Genomic DNA, 16074 nt, shown 5'->3' with positions numbered 1-16074 from the left:
AAAGTAGACTTTTTTACCCACTGAAGAAAGAGGAAGGCATCAAATATTCTGAAGAGTCATACTCTCAGAAAGTCTGCAAATATATATTCATTTCAGTGCATGCCTCTTTACAAATGGACCAGCAGAAACATTCATTGTGAAGGGTCATGACGCAGTTACAAGAAGATATCTATCCAAGGAACAGAGGTGAGACCACTGTCAGCAAGGATGACATCCACGCACTTCTTTGTCACAGGACAGGAGCCTCTCCATGCCTGAAAGAGAATAGAAGCAGGATGCTAAAGGAGGGGCAATAGGACCAGGCTTGGGGGAGCATGCTGGGAGTAAACAGGAAACTAAGCACAAAATGTCTTGTAAAGAGATGTTGGAAGCTGGCAGGTGCTTCCTTGTACATTTTATTTGTGGTTATGTGAAGTGAATTCATGGAATGACTGTTGCTTTAAATTCTAGTTGCTATCTTCTAAAAAAGAATTGAGAAGAAATGTGTATAATTATACACAGAATATTAATCTTCTTCCTGGTGATCTACAACTCTAGCATATTCATCATACTGGAACTGTGCTCAAAAGTATTTTCATCTGATTAAAACTGCTGATTCATCGATGCATGTAATCCTTTGCTAATAGTATGTATATAAATAATCTTAACAATTTGCATATCAGTTTTTCCTCCTTTATCATTGTTATTTGTTTTTTCTTAAATGCTGGATGCAATACTCAACTTTTACATTTTGATAGGAAAAGAGGGAAGGGTCTCGAGTTGCGCCAGGGATGGTACAGCTTGGATAACAGGAAAATCTTCTCTGAAAGAGTGGTGAGATACTGGAACAGGCTGCCCAGGGAGGTGGTGGAGTCACTGTCCCTGGAGGTGTTCAAGAACCCTGTAGATGGGAGATAGGGAGTGGGTGCTGAGTTAGATGGGTGGTGATGGGTTGACATTTGGACAAGATAATCTTAGAGGTCTTTTCCATCCATAATGATTCTATGATCAATGATTTTATATCTAGACTTTCGGAGAACTAAAGTGCAGTGGTCTGGGATAAATGTAGAAAACCTATCATCTGACTTTAGCTGTGGCACCAGCTTTACTGTGTGACTTTGGATAAGCCTGTAGTCATGCCTACACTGATAGCTAGGAATCAGTTTTAATTACCTGCAATCCTGGACCCACATTTTTAGGACTTGTGAATATTTAAACATGATGAATAGCCATCTAACTCAGTATTGGAAAATGTCAAACTTCACAGTGTGAAACTTGTTGACAATAATACTCTGCAATGTTTTTCTCCTCCAACTTGAAATTCACATTAGCAGATACTTGTACAGTCTCATCAGGAATACGTCAGCTTGCCATTCCTTACTTCCAACTCTTCTGTCCTTCCTCCTATTTATAAAATGGAAGCTATCTTAGAAGAGACAAGGCTGCCGAATGATTCACAGCAGTATTGCACAAGGAAACTTGGGATATTTCTTCCTCATGAAAAAGAAATACGGTGCAAACAGCTTTGGTTTATATCAAATGACATGCAAGCAGGAAATATTGTCTCACGTGGCTCAAACTGTTTGATAGTAACTTCAAGGTGAACCCTAAATATCGTTATAAACAGACACTTAGGGCATATATTTACGAGTTCATGCAGACTCTTGCTTGCTTGCTGCATTGTTTTGAGCTAATAAACTATCATATCTTGATCCTAGGTAGTTGGGTGATTACTACACACCTGTGGATTGGGTTACAGATATCTAAAAATTTGTGATGCTCAGTATCTTGGTATCTGAGATTGTTTAGGAATTTAGCTACTAGGCCAAAAGTTTCTATTCTGAATATGCAAATTTCTACAGTGCCTCTGAAAATTAGATCCTCTATCTATCTAGTCAGTGCCTAATTTCATAGTTGATATTCAGAAATGCTTTTCCAACCTCTGTTTTTTTGTTTGTAAAAATGGAACATTAATACTTAATTGCTTCTCAAAACTTTGTGGGAGTTAATGTTTCTAAAGCATTTCAAGAATGAAAAGGACCACATAAACTGACAACTACTGTAATTAAGTATGAATTATTTAAAATGAAAAATTTGTATTGCAAATGAAGTGCTGTAGCAATATATTGAACAAACCACCAAAAACCTCACAAAAATTACTAACCAAAATAGAAGGCTTAGACATCATCATTTCTTAGCAAAGTGTTAAGCATTAACTGGATGTTAGTAATTGATCTCATGTGCAGATTGCCTCATTTTCATGGAAAGCAGTTTAACAAAAAATATTTTACTTTGTATTTGGAAGCGACAGGAGTATACATGTGGTCAGGGAGTCAGCACTGACTTTGCAAATCCCAGCAGCAGTTTCATAGTGACTGTTCGTATCTGGCATTTCGCTATTATCTTGTATCCTCTGTTATGCAGTGTAGAGACATTTTTTCTCTTGCAACATTTCAAATGTCAGTTCTGTGTTAGCTACTGTTTGATTATATGGACACCAATAGGACAGTTAGGCTTAAATTCCTATTCTGGTATATCATCTGGTACAAACAGATAGCACTCCAAATAATAACTTTAATGTATTTGAAAAAGATAAGACTCTTTAGGGCCTGTGTTAGCAAGTTTCTAGGTTTCGGCCTAGGTAGCTAAAGCATACTGGTCTTGTCATGTACAGGTGAACTGGAAGCATTTGCAATACATATATTTTTCTGCAGTATTATTCTATGTGTCTCCTACACCTAGATTTTCAAATATTTTTTTTTAGTTTAGTCTAATTTTGAAATACTTCAAATGGAATAAATTATATATTAAGTAGCAAGGAAATTATTTTCTCTTTAAATCTGCTCTGTGAAGGCTATCTTTTAATTTATAAGCCAATGTATTAAAAAAAGCAATATAGCTCTTTTCCTGTTTGTAAAACAATACTTCTTTTTAAGGACAATTATTATAAATAACTACATGCAACCAAATGCAACATGCAAATATGCATTTTTAGCAAATATCTCAAGTGAGAATTTTCGAGGTGAAACATAATGGATACTGTATGAGGAAAAGGAAATAAATAATTCATCTATAATATAGTATGACAATACAGTGATATTTAGTAACAACATTCTGCTAGTAAATAGATACCAATATTCAATGCTTCTTCTTAAAAGTACAGGTGCTATTATTTTGCAGACAATTTGCAAAATTATTCTATTCAGAATAAGACCTAATGGCTGGGAAAAGGGCAACGTAATGTCACTATTGAAGACAGACTCTAGGAACACTTCAGGTAATTATAGACCATTTAGTTTGGATGCCTTTTGGGAGGAGAGAATCTCAAAGAGCATTTTTGGAGATTAAATGGGTACCATTTAGAAAAGCACAGCTTGATGAAGGATAGACAATATTACCTCAGGAATGAAATGTCATGCTTCACTACATTCCGGATTTCTTTAAAGTTATACATAATCAGAGCAACCAATAAGTAGCAAACATTCGGTTTTCATATTCTAGAGTATTCAGGAAAACCTCAAATAAATGATAAATATAGAGTATTATGATTCTGGTAAACAAAATGTAAGAAATATTTTTTAAGAGGAAAACTTTATTATTCTGAAACAAAGAGGAGTAGAACAACATGGGTATTAATGATAGGGCTTTGCATTTGCATTTTATATGTATTAGTGAGAATAGAAATACTAAGATCAGGCTATCCAAAACCACATTATTTAAGTTCCCAGAGAGTACTTAAGTATATATACAAATCTATGCAGATACTGAAACCTTATTGTTAAAGTAAATGGAATTATACAGGTGCTGAAATGATTTATAGAGAATAGAATGCTCAGCCTCTTCAAACATAAACTCACTGAATTCTGATGAAAAGAAACATCATTCACAAGGAAAAAAAGAAACGTTTTTTGTAACTTATTCACCAGAAGGTAATACGATAATTACAGGACACAGTTTTTTAAATTCAACCTTCTCATCACTTCAATAGTACTGTGTTCTGACTTACACAACTCAGATCCATTCAACTTTCTCACTCTACCATTTAAAATTTCTTGTATTCCTAGACCAGAAAATTGAGTGCTTCAAACAAAGGGAAAAAATGAAACAATCAAGAATTTCCAAGAACAGTTGAAGATTTTGAGTATCTTTATGCTTGGATGCTGGAGCAAAAAATCTTTGAAACACTTGCCCTACAGAAAACAGATAAGTACTTGTATCTTTGAAGTCTGATTTTAAAAAAGTCCCGAATTCAGCACAAACAAATGAAGACACCCAAGACTGTGAGGCCACTGTTCTTGACATTTTTAGCTAAGATATACTGTAATTGGAGTATCAAAGAATAATCATGCAGCACGTTCAAGAGAAATATATTTTTACAATGCAGAATTATCCAGTTCAGATAAATGGATATCAATCTAATTCAGAGTACTATAAAGTTTATTCAGTAAAGTCACTTACTGTACCGTTCTACATTAAGCATATCAATACTATAAGACTCAAGAACATATTTATATAATGCACATTTAAAAACAGAATATATTTAGTTAAAATTTCTTTTCTAATTCTTTCTCCAATGCTTTTCTTTCTTCTCCAATATCAGTAGCAGTTTGAGATTTCAGCTCAAACTTCATTCTGAAAATCACTATTATAGAAAATATCCTCCAAACAAATTTATAGCAGACTGCAATTTTAGAAATCTTATGACAAAATAGTGAATTAATTTGCATAGCAGTATTTTGCTTTTGATTTCTTCCAAGTCCTATGGGCATACACATTTGAGACATAAATGATATAGTTCATATGTTAGCATCAAATTACCTTTCAATATCTTACTTTTTTGAGTGTTTGATAAAGAAAATCCTAACCAGCAAAAACACGAGGGAGGGTAGAAGTATTAAAGTAAGGAAAGTATGTAGGAAAATTTTTAACAATTATCCTTGACATAGGCTTTATCTAGGAATATGAACACTCTCCAAATCACTTACTAGAAACAATGCTCTAAAAATGACTCACAAGAAGAATACAAGGTAGACCTCTTTCTTCAAGAGATCTTGGAAATCCTACATGGTTTCAGACTAAAAGAAAAGGGATGTAGGTTGGATATAAGAAAAAAGTTCTTTTATGATAAGGGTGGGGAGGCATGCAACAGGTTTTTGAGAGAGGTGGTGGATGCCCCATCTGTGAGATATTGAAGCTCAGTCTGGATGGGCCTTTGAGCTCCTGATCTAACTGTACTTGTGCCTATTCACTGCAGAGAAATTGGGCCAGATGACCTTTAAAGGTCCCTGAAATATTTCTAAGTTGATGACTTGGGCAAATCAGTTTAGCAGAAAGTATCCCTGATCATGAGGCAGTGAGGGGTGGAAATAGATTCAAGTGTCATATATGGAGTTTTGGTAGATTTTTCACGTCTAGAAATTTTACAATCACAAATAACAGCACGCTTTCTGAAATGGGCTCTAATTTCAGAAGGAATTAATTTCAGGAAATTTTTAGATCTACATCATGTGGGAGGTCCAACTAGGTAATTGTGATGATTTCTGTTGCCTTTATTACAGACAATCTAAGAACCTGTGACTGAATAGTTGTTGCTGTACCACTCCTTCCTGGGAAATAAGCATTATGGTCACAACATTCTTTCAGTGGCAAAGCTCATCTTAACTACCAGCTAAAGTATCAGACCTTAAAATGAGACTGATGTTTTGTCAGTATGACCGATTTTGTGTGGCTCTATGTATGTTTTTGATAATTTCACTTATTTCTAGTTTTATAGAATCACTGTCACTGAATAAAATACAAATAATTTCAATATTTTACCTAAGTGCACTCATTTTAGAAAAAAAAATGTTATGTTCGATCACACAGATATGTCATGTATAAATTGACTATTAAAGTTTAATAATCCAGTGCTTAATGTATAACTTATGTGTATATATGTCTGTTCAAGTAATAGAATCATAAAAGTAAGCATTCAGAAATATGTTTTCTTATTCAGTATTACAGTTTTAAACAATATCCATAAAAAACCATACATGTGAAGAAGACTGAATGTCACCAAGGACACAAATGACAACTTTTGATTAACAAAGACGTGAGATTTTTCTGAAAGGAAAATTTCAGAAGATAAAAATTGGAAAATTAGGCTATTAGAGCATTTTCTGGTTACAGTGTATAAGAGATTGCTCAAGTACATCACTATTTAAATATCCTGCTCCCATTTTCTTTACCAAGACTGGTATAATTTTTCACTTTGGACACAGTTTTAGGATAGGGTTTACACATGGAATCCGCTTCTCTAGTTTTGAAAAGCACAAATGTATCAGAATCTGTCACCGCTTTATCTTTGTGTAGCATGCTGCACTAAGCTGAATTTTATTCTTGGGCAAATGTAAAGATTGGTGAGGATGCAGGGGATCCCAACCTTTGTAAACACTGGTATAATCTGCAGAGGTACAAAGAGAGGGAGAAAGAGAATGAGAAACATTGATGAAAGAATCCACAGTGCTTAGGAGCCCCAATTATGGACTGAGATCCCATTTCCATTGTTCAATAACAAAAGATGGTTCTTGTCCCAAAGCACTTACAATAAATGTGAATTTAAAATTCATTTCCAAGGAATGTGAGGGTACTTGTTGTGCATGGTATTTAATACATAAGCAGTACACTTTTGGAAATGACTTATACTAGTGGAATAAAGCCAGACTGAGCCTGTTAAACTCTGTTCACAAGATTAAAAAAAAAAATTATTGTGTGGTATTGGGCAAAGACATAAAATCTTCATTAACAAATTTCGATTTTTAAATGTCTTTGTACATTAGGTATAGAATTTATGCACCTGATGGTGTCTGAGAAAGAAAAATAAGATTTTGCATTCTGTTACTAAATGACCTTGATAACCATAATAGAAATTATAAAATATGTTCTATATTATGAAAAATGTATTCTCCAAAGTATTACAGTAATTAATTTTAAGATCATAATAATTTAACAGTCTCTCACTTCTTCAAGTACTCAGGCCTTGGATAATTGTTTGAACCTTCACATGCATATTTCTTGCAAAATATTTGTATACATTTTTTATATTCCAAGTTCCTGACTTTCCTTGAAACATATTGAAAGATAGCATGATTTAATGAAAGGATAGATGAAGATATTTCATGGTCTTTCATGACACAGCCAAAATAAAATGAAGCTATGTTCACAGACATATTTTCAAATGTTTCAACTTATACAAAATCTTTTTATTTTCTGCTTTAATGAAAGAAATGAGCTTCCATGAAAGACATATCTTTCACCCAGAGCAAGAAGCACTATTGCTTCACTCTCATTGGTCTGGACAGATGGATAAAATTCTCCCATACTCCATAGGTCATTTCTTAGCAGTATTATATAAGCTAAGCTAAGTCCCTGCGTCTCAAAATAATATAAAATAAAATAAAATAAAATAATATAAAATAAAATAAAATAAAATAAAATAAAAATCATTAGGAATGACATATATCACTACTAACATTACTGGGATCTTGCCATACTTTTATGCACAAACCATCTCCCTGATAGCTGTGATGATCTATAGAACTCCGGAAATTTTCAGTTTTTCCTACATGCTTCTTTTTTCACACTTTCCACCATCTGCTTCTTTCTGTAAGCTGATCTTGTGAAGCTGCTCAAGAGAAAAACACCCCCAAACTCCCCAGTCTGTTTGGTTCTATAGCATTGTAAACAGCAATGTTTCACGCAGACCGTAAGTAATGTTGCATAAAAAACTATTGGAGAACAACGACTTCTCAGATATGAGGCGTTTTCTTAATTTCTGCCCCCCTAACTTTATCATTTAAAATAGACACCATGCCCAGAGCTTCCTCTCACATTTTCTACCTATAGTTGTTCCCTAGGCAAACTGAAATTCTTATATCTATAAATCGCAATATTTTCCCAAACTTTCTTACATGATCCACCACTTGGTCCCTTTCTTCATCAGATTTCTTTCCCTCTTCAAACAAAGTTCCTATTCTCCCATCTTTTGCATATGTTTGCACTGCAGGACCAGCAGGATCAGTCTGGAAGAGCCTTTATCTGCACTGTCTACTGGCATAATGCACTATCTACAGAAAAGAATATCTACTTGTGTTACTGTCAGGAGACAGTAAATATGTTGCATTACACCACTTCTCTAGCTACTACATTTGATTTGTCAACCTCAACAGTCAGGAAGGAGCTGTTGGATGTATCTGAACCTCACTGAAAGGAAAGCAGTTTCTGAGCCCAAAATGACATCATTCGTGCTGCACTACAAGAACCAATTTTCCTCTCCTAGTTGTCATAGTGCCTCCTCCTTGGCTCTAAAGAGTAGTCCTCTCTTTCTACAGCCTTTCAGCAAACCTGAGCAGATTTTCTGTAAACTTTATTTGGGTATAGGTGATTATTTATATGCTGAGAGCTAAACTTCCTCATGTTCTACCTAAGTCCATTCTTTGTATCCAACAATAGCAAATGTAGAAAATATTTCAGCCTTACAAGCATTTACATTGAAATCAAAGCAAGACTTCCACCTGTCAAAGTACTGTGTACTTGACTCTAAAATTTGCCAGAGGTTCTTCCAAAGGTTATGCAAGGCCCTGATTTGGAGAAAAGGTGATGTGCATTTATGTCAGAAACTGTGCTACGCTCAGCTGTATATACTGACTCAGCTGTTGTGCAGACACCTGGCAGATACAGACCCTCAGCTGTCATCTGTGCTGCCTGTATTGTGCTATCACATCCCCATAATCTTAGAGTAAAAAGGGAGAAGTAGAGGCAATAACTGTGGAGAAAGGAGAATACAGTAGATTTCATATAATCTCTAATATCAAGAACTGTAGGTAACAGAATAGTTGATTTTGCTTACCACCAGAGCAATTTTCACAGTAGGTGATATGCAGAATTAACCTGGACTCATTCACATTTTTAGAATAATTGAGATTTACACACCTAAAACTCATGTTATGTATAGGGCAGTAATCATCATTACAATAGGAACTGTCTGTCAGATGCCTGCTTCCAAAGAATCTTCTTGGACATTACATGGAGAAGACATTAGGATTTTGTAATCTGCAGAGAATAATAGATTCTGTGTGACACTGTTGGGAGAAACTTCTTAGAACAGCATCTCTACTTGCTGATAACTACCGCTTACCTTCTCTACCTAGAATGAAAAACAAAAATCAACTAGCAGAAAGAGGCTTTATTCTTTGATACCCAGCTCTGTATCAAACACATAGGAACACATATCAACAACAGAGATTTAAGACAGGGAAAAGAAATAATGCAAAACAATGTATTACATTGGTGATCTCCTTCTGCTTTTTGGGCTAAAAGGGAGACAACCAGAGTATGATTACGTTGAAAATTCCCGTAGTTACCTCTACTTCTTGCTTACTTTTCCTAGATTTTATAGAAGTCATCAAAGTTTTCCAAGTTGAGCTGGGCTGCCCTTAATATGAGTGAGATTCAGAGACAGGCTATGTGGGATAAACTGAGTAAATTAGTAAATTCCCTTGTATAATGGCAATCATGCCTTGAGCTTTTACAATTGGGCTTTTGTTCTCAGCCCTTTTAATATGTCTTTTTCTTAGAGGTGAACTTATGTGTGAGAGCTAAAGCAGGTCTCTCACAGCCCTCTGCTCCCAAGATATCATCCAGAAAAAAGAAGATTAGCTAAGTATTTATTTCTCCTTTCATTTTCTTTTCTATAGCTCTGTATTTGGTTTCTGTACCTCGGTTGTTGTTTTTTGCTGTTTTTTTTTGTCCAGTTTTAGAGGCTATATTGAATATATATATTAATTTTCTAATTGTATTTGAAAGATTTTGAATGATTATATATGAAATTCTAGAAATGCGTGTATTTTTAAATGGATAACTTTATTTTATTTTACTACCATTTGTTTTTTATAAAGTACTCATTGCACGTGGTATTTGGGAGAAAAGCAGGCTTATCCTACATGTTTAGTTTATTTGATATGCGATGATGTAATATCCATAAAATAACCATTTAAACTATTCTGTAGTACTTAAAAATACTAAATCATATTTCATAATTGGTGACAGTTTTTCCTAATGAAATTGCTAAGATAAGTCACTGGAATTTGTGGCTTTGTTTTGTTCAGTTGACTGTTTATTACATCTTAAACATAAAAGATTTATTTCATTGTCTTTGTTACTTCTAAAACCTCTGCATTCCTCATACATGAGCAGCTGGGAATTTGGCATTAACCTGGATGATCTGAACAGCTGAATGGATGGGGGCCTTAGGAGGTTCAACAAGGGCAAATGCAAAGTCCTTCACCTGGGGAGGAATAACGGCATACATCAGAACAGGTTAGAGGCTGACCTGCTGGAGGAGCTCTGCTGAGAAGGACCTGGGTGTCCCAGTGGACAACAGGTTGGTTGTGAACCAGCAGTGTGCCCTTGTGGCCCAGAATGGCCAATGGTATGCTGGGATGCATTAAGAAGAATATGGCTAGCATGTTGAAGAGGTAATCCTCCCCTTCTGCTCTGCACTGGTGGGGCCACATTTAAAATACGTTGTCTAGTTCTGGGTTTCTCCGTTCAAAAAAGACCGGGACCTCCTAGAAGGAACCAGTGGAGAGCTACAAAAATGATTTAGGGTCCTGGCATATCTCCCTTACGAGGAAAGGCTGGGACTGTTCAGTATAAAGAAAAGAAAACTGAGTGGGGATCTTATCAATGTTTATAAATATCTAATGGGCAGGAGTCAAGTGGAGGGGCCAGGCTCTTTTCAGTATTCCCAAAGACAGAACAATGGGCAACAGCCATAAAATGGAACAGAGGAAGTTTCTTATGAACATGAGAAAGAACCTACTATGCAGATTAAAGAGCACTCAAACAAACTGCCCAGAGAGGCTGTGGAACTTCCTTTTCCAGAGACATTCAAAAGTCACCTGAATACTTTTCTGTGTAACCTACTCTAGATAACCTGCTTTAGCAGGAGGTTGGACTAGATGATCCCTGTGATTCTGTTACTTTTATTGATGAAGCCCTTCACCTAGTCTGTTATTGAATCAGGCACATCCTGTCCCCTTCCAAAGTAGTAAGTCCCTTACAACTCAGCCCTGCAGTTCTGTTCTGAGACTTCTCCTATCTTACTGTATCTCAGGGTATCAGACAAGTCTGAGATGTGCCCCTTTTGCATGGCCTAACATGCAAAAGCACTGTGAAGTGCTTTTGCATGTTAGGCCAAGCACAATCAGCTGGGCAAGCTTTGCCATCTGTGCTTTTCACCATGCCTATTGTGCCTGCAATTCCACATAAGTGTCATCACAATTCCTAGTATTCAAGGGCTTCTGTGCAAGCTACCTATTTTAGTATTTACTTTAGTGATTCATGAATATTTTGAAACACATTCCCCTTGAAATCACAGAATCAGATCTTTTAATTAAAAAGTTAGGTGACCATCAAATGCCTATAGATTGCAGTCTCTTCACAGGCAAGTTGTTCTGAGGACAAAATCTCTAGTGAATCTCAGTTGCAAGACTTAGGAAATACCTTTCTCTCCCATCACTTCAGAAACTCAAACTTGCTGTTTACATTGGATTGGGAAATTGGTATGAAATCATGAAGTGCTTATAAATTTTAATGCTCTTGTTCACCTAGCTTACTGCCTTCTTATCTGCCCTTGTAAATTACTTAAGATAGAAACTGAAGAAAAGGCAGTTATCCTGCTGTTGTCTATTTAGCTTTTACTAAGTAAGCTGGCGTGTGGATCATACTCATTCTCAAAACCAGTCCATATCTAGAAGTATTTACGTAAGTTTTTTTGCATTGTATACCAACCTTTGCAACACTAGTATTAACTACTGACATCTGCCAAGGCTGACTAGCAAGTGCTTCACAGTATCAATTCAACCTAAGCAAAAAGCATGTGTGAGTGCTGCAGTGCTCTTGTTAATGCCAATAAGAAGTATCAGAGCTCATATGACACCTAGCAGAAATTAGTACCCACATTCAAAGAAAAGCTTTTGTTGTTTTCCAGAGTATTATGTGGACTTTATTGAGATGACTGCATCTGACACCTGCTGTAATATAAAATGCAGCTATAATTAGCCAACTGATGCTCTCTGCAGTTTAGGTCGAAACCCTTCTGTGGGAATTATGCTTTAAAATATTCAGAACTCCAAGTGGCTCTCATTACATTTAATTTTTACTTAGAATTAGGTGGTCTAGAAAAAAAAGTTAGGATTGTAATAGCCCCCCGCTGAATGCCACACAGCAATGTGAAAACCCATAGATTTTTTTCCAAATAAAAAAATGAGAACAGCAGACTACACTACAGCCTTCAATTGAAGTCTGGCTTTGCTTAATTGTACTTTTTGCACTCATCAGTCTCTCCTCTTCAGAGCAAGCTACAAAAATTGCCTGAATAGCCAAAGAAAAGTTTCCCACAGTCACTGGCCACAGAAAAACACCATTGTCCTTCCTCACAGTTTGATGGACAACATTTCTATAAATGGGTAGCCAGTCTGTCAATGGTACCCTCACTGAAAAGGCAAAAGAAGAGAACAGATTCTGCCAATATCTGACAAAGCATGTTAACACATAATCAGGCATTCACTAGTCAGGCAGCTGCCCCTGGGACCTTCATAACACAGGTGCCTGTAAGCCATTTCCTATTCACAGATAAAGGAAACAAGCAGGAGATACCTGGGAAAGGAGCAGTCTATTGTGGCCTGTCAAACGTCCATCTCCTAGGCTGCTTGCATAAAAACAGAAAGAACATAAAGGAAACTTCAGCATGAACTGCTAAATTAGAAAACAGCAAAATACTCTCCAACTCCATATATTTTTTCTTTGTTTAATTAATAAGAATAATTAAAGAGTTGCAAAGGAGCACTGCACCTTACAGAGGTATCTTCTTCAATCCCTTTATTGCATGAAAGTGAGCAAAAAGTCTGTCATGTCCCCAGCTCCAATAGCTAGGACAAAATCAGCAGTGGTGGTCCCAGGACTATAACTTTCACCCTCTGCATCTTTGGTATGAATTTTCCTTGCCTAATCTGCTTACTTCTTCACCCAATTGAGATTATTAAATTCATCCTGTAACTGAGAAAACAGGACATTTTTGATGAGCTGGTCTAGTGTGATAAATAGTTGATCAAGCTGCAAAACTAAGGCTCTTTCCCTATTTTTTTGCCAACTTCATCTTAACATCATCATCTTCCTAATAAACTAGAATCAGTGAGTGGAACAAACAGATGACATTTCACAGCTGATGTTACCTAAAGGCCCCCAAGCAGAGTGACAGTTTTAACAGGGAATAGATCAGGATCAGGCAACAATCGCAGTTAGCTTTTTGCAAAAGGAAATGTTTATCTTTTCTGATAGCAGATAAACATCTCTATTTCATACACTCAGCATATTAAATGACAAACTCTATAGCACTGGGCAGGAAATTTAGCTTACATTTATGCAATCGCCTTGATTTTTCACACCAAGTTAAAAACTTAAAGCAGTGATTTTAGGAGTGCTGTTTGTACATTTAATGTCAAATGCATTAAAAACATTATCAAACTCCATCAAAGTTCCCAGTGCAAGCATCTCAAAGAACTAATATTATTGGGTGGTTGGCTCCCACAGGTGATACGCTGCCTCTGAGAACATAAAATGCTGCAGTGCAACACAAAGTACTTGCAGGACAAGCTAGAATATGGCATGGTGAGAACTACCAAACACGGAAAGTCTTTTCACATGAAATAGTGCTGATGTCTTGTCTTCTCCTCAGCAAAAAAAAGTTGAAAGAGCGCAGGTATGTCTTCTTACATTTATAATTCTCTAACTAGATCCACTCTTTAAAACAGGTGATGTAAATACACACACATTTATACATACATACATATATACATACACACACACAAATACGTAATATATACATATGTTTATATGAATTTTAAATATAGAAGCTCTTGAAATACAGTGATTCAAATGGAACTCATTGCCATAATGTAATTAAGATGAAACCAAGAGTTAAAAAGTTTTAGAGAAGATGCAGTATTGTAAAATGTAAACAAGAAAAGATATGAAATGCCTATTGTCATTTTTTCTTGCTCAGATTGGAGAATTCCACGTGTATGAGCTTTAATAGTATCACCCATACCTGTGCAGCTAACTGGAGTTTTACTTCTCAACATTTAAAAAGGGCTACTTGTTCTCTCTTGTTCAATCAGCCTCAGGTCATTATCAAACTTACAACCTAGGCCCAGTCTTGCAAAGGCTTTTACACACAGGCTTAGCTTTATGCACATGAATAGTCCTTTAGAATTCATTAGAGTGATTTGTGCACAAAGTAAGCAGGTGCATGACTAGCTTCACTGAAGGATTGGGACCCAAAATGCCAAAGACTCCATATTCCCTACTAACAAATGCCTCTTCTGCATTAGAAAAAATACTGACAGTGTAAAAACAAGTGTGATCTTCTGTTTTGTCTGATTACTGTAATAAAATAGAGAATCACTGAATATTGAACTATAGAATACATTCAAATAACTTTATAGTTACTTGATATCAAAAAAGAGCACTATGTATTTTTCTTGTACAGATGTAGAACCTGAAGAATACTGCAGGTGGTATAAACAAGTATGTTATTTCCAGAGGAGCTTAAAGGATTTAGATGCCTTATCTTATGTTGTAATATCTTAAGGCTATCATAAGAAGCTCAACTTACCTATGTCATATAGGTCTCTAATTTCAACTATCCCTTCACAAATCTTGTATCAAACTTCATGTCTTGGTTTGGTTCCTCAGTAGATACCGAATGATTGATCAGACCAGTAAAGTTAGACGTGGTCTATTAGATAATAAATGTCTAATCACTGTGGTACAGCACTCTATAGATTAAACCCCTGAAGCAGAAGGCCAACTTAAATTTGAACAGCTTCACAGTTCTGCAGAAAAGTCTAGGAAGAGTGTATGTTTAGTAAAGGATTTGGCTCCAGTCAAGCTGAACTGTGAAAAGCATGTACATAGAACAGCCAAAGAACCCTATTTTAAATATTCCTAAGCACCTATCACTATTATTTATTTTAAAATAATAGTCCAATTACACTAATAAAGATGCAAACTACAGCTTTTAAAATCAAGCACTCAGCAATCAAGGAATCCCAAAAGTTAAAATTCCTCTGAAGTAAATGTGCTGCATTCCTGTTTTTCTGTTAAATATAGATTTTCAAGTATCCCATTAAACCTGAGGTAAATATATGTGCAGCATGTACATATTAATGCAGTAGAAAAGTATTAATTTTTAGAATATCTTCAGCTATGAGTGCTTAATTTCACAATGCTTGTGTAAGTTTACTAACAGTTCACAGACATGGGAAACATGGTGAGCACAGATATCTGCTTTGCAAGATACCTTCTACATTTTCATGTTAGAGACTCAAAAGGAAATTATAGGAAGTTTGAAAGGTTTATAATCAAACCTTTCAAAGTAGCTACAGAAGTCTAAATCTGTGCACACTAAATGATTATAATAATGGTTCACGGACTTCTAAGAAGAGCTGTTGAGTTTGGCCTTGCGAAGGTGAGTACTCGATCCCAAATTACATAAGATTTGAATTAATGAACTGAAGAATTTTGCAGATTATGCAAATTTTATTTGCCTGTTGAGAAAGAAAGAGGGGACAGGTAAGGAGTAAAACTTAAACATGTAAGTAAAGTGAGCAAATAAAACATTAACAATAAAGACTAAAGTAAAGCAAAGCATAGAGCATTATTAAAAAAGGTAAAACAAAAGCAGGATTCTGACAGGAAGAGCCATGTGACTATATGCGTGTAAGGGTAAGGAGATTGAATACGAAGCAGGTGACAGCTAAATGAAGACTCTGTATTTTGTTAAGAATTATAACATTATAAACATAAGATAAACATAAGATATTTATATACTTTTGTTGTTGTTGTTGCTGTTATTTCCTTTGAATGCAAATACATCACAGCATATCTCACACAGCACATTTCACACAAATCCCACATCAACCATGATGGAACAGGGCTTTTTAATTTTTACAGCATGAGCAAAACACCAAGAGATCTGCAAAGTGCTGGCTT

The 16074-nt window shown here is 35.6% G+C and overlaps 1 long non-coding RNA gene across 3 annotated transcripts in view; it reads left to right on the top strand.

The window, feature by feature from the left end:
- The window catches only part of LOC146544314 (uncharacterized), a 40279-nt gene extending 26507 nt beyond the window's left edge, over nt 1-13772 (top strand). Inside the window, exons 3-5 of one of the 3 annotated variants that reach the window (XR_014883640.1) lie at nt 4044-9679; nt 10213-10335; nt 13612-13772. This is a non-coding gene — a long non-coding RNA (uncharacterized LOC146544314). Of the gene's footprint in view, nt 1-4043 lie in introns of all 3 variants that reach the window. The other 2 variants (XR_014883639.1, XR_014883638.1) reach the window with 2 other exon arrangements.
- The last annotated feature ends 2302 nt before the right edge of the window (nt 13773-16074 follow it).

This window comes from Meleagris gallopavo, chromosome 5, assembly GCF_905368555.1.
Source record: "Meleagris gallopavo chromosome 5, MGAL_WU_HG_1.1, whole genome shotgun sequence".
Lineage (NCBI taxonomy): Eukaryota > Metazoa > Chordata > Aves > Galliformes > Phasianidae > Meleagris > Meleagris gallopavo.
The sequence above is the reverse complement of the archived record's forward strand: the minus strand, read 5'-3'. Positions and strand labels throughout refer to the sequence as shown.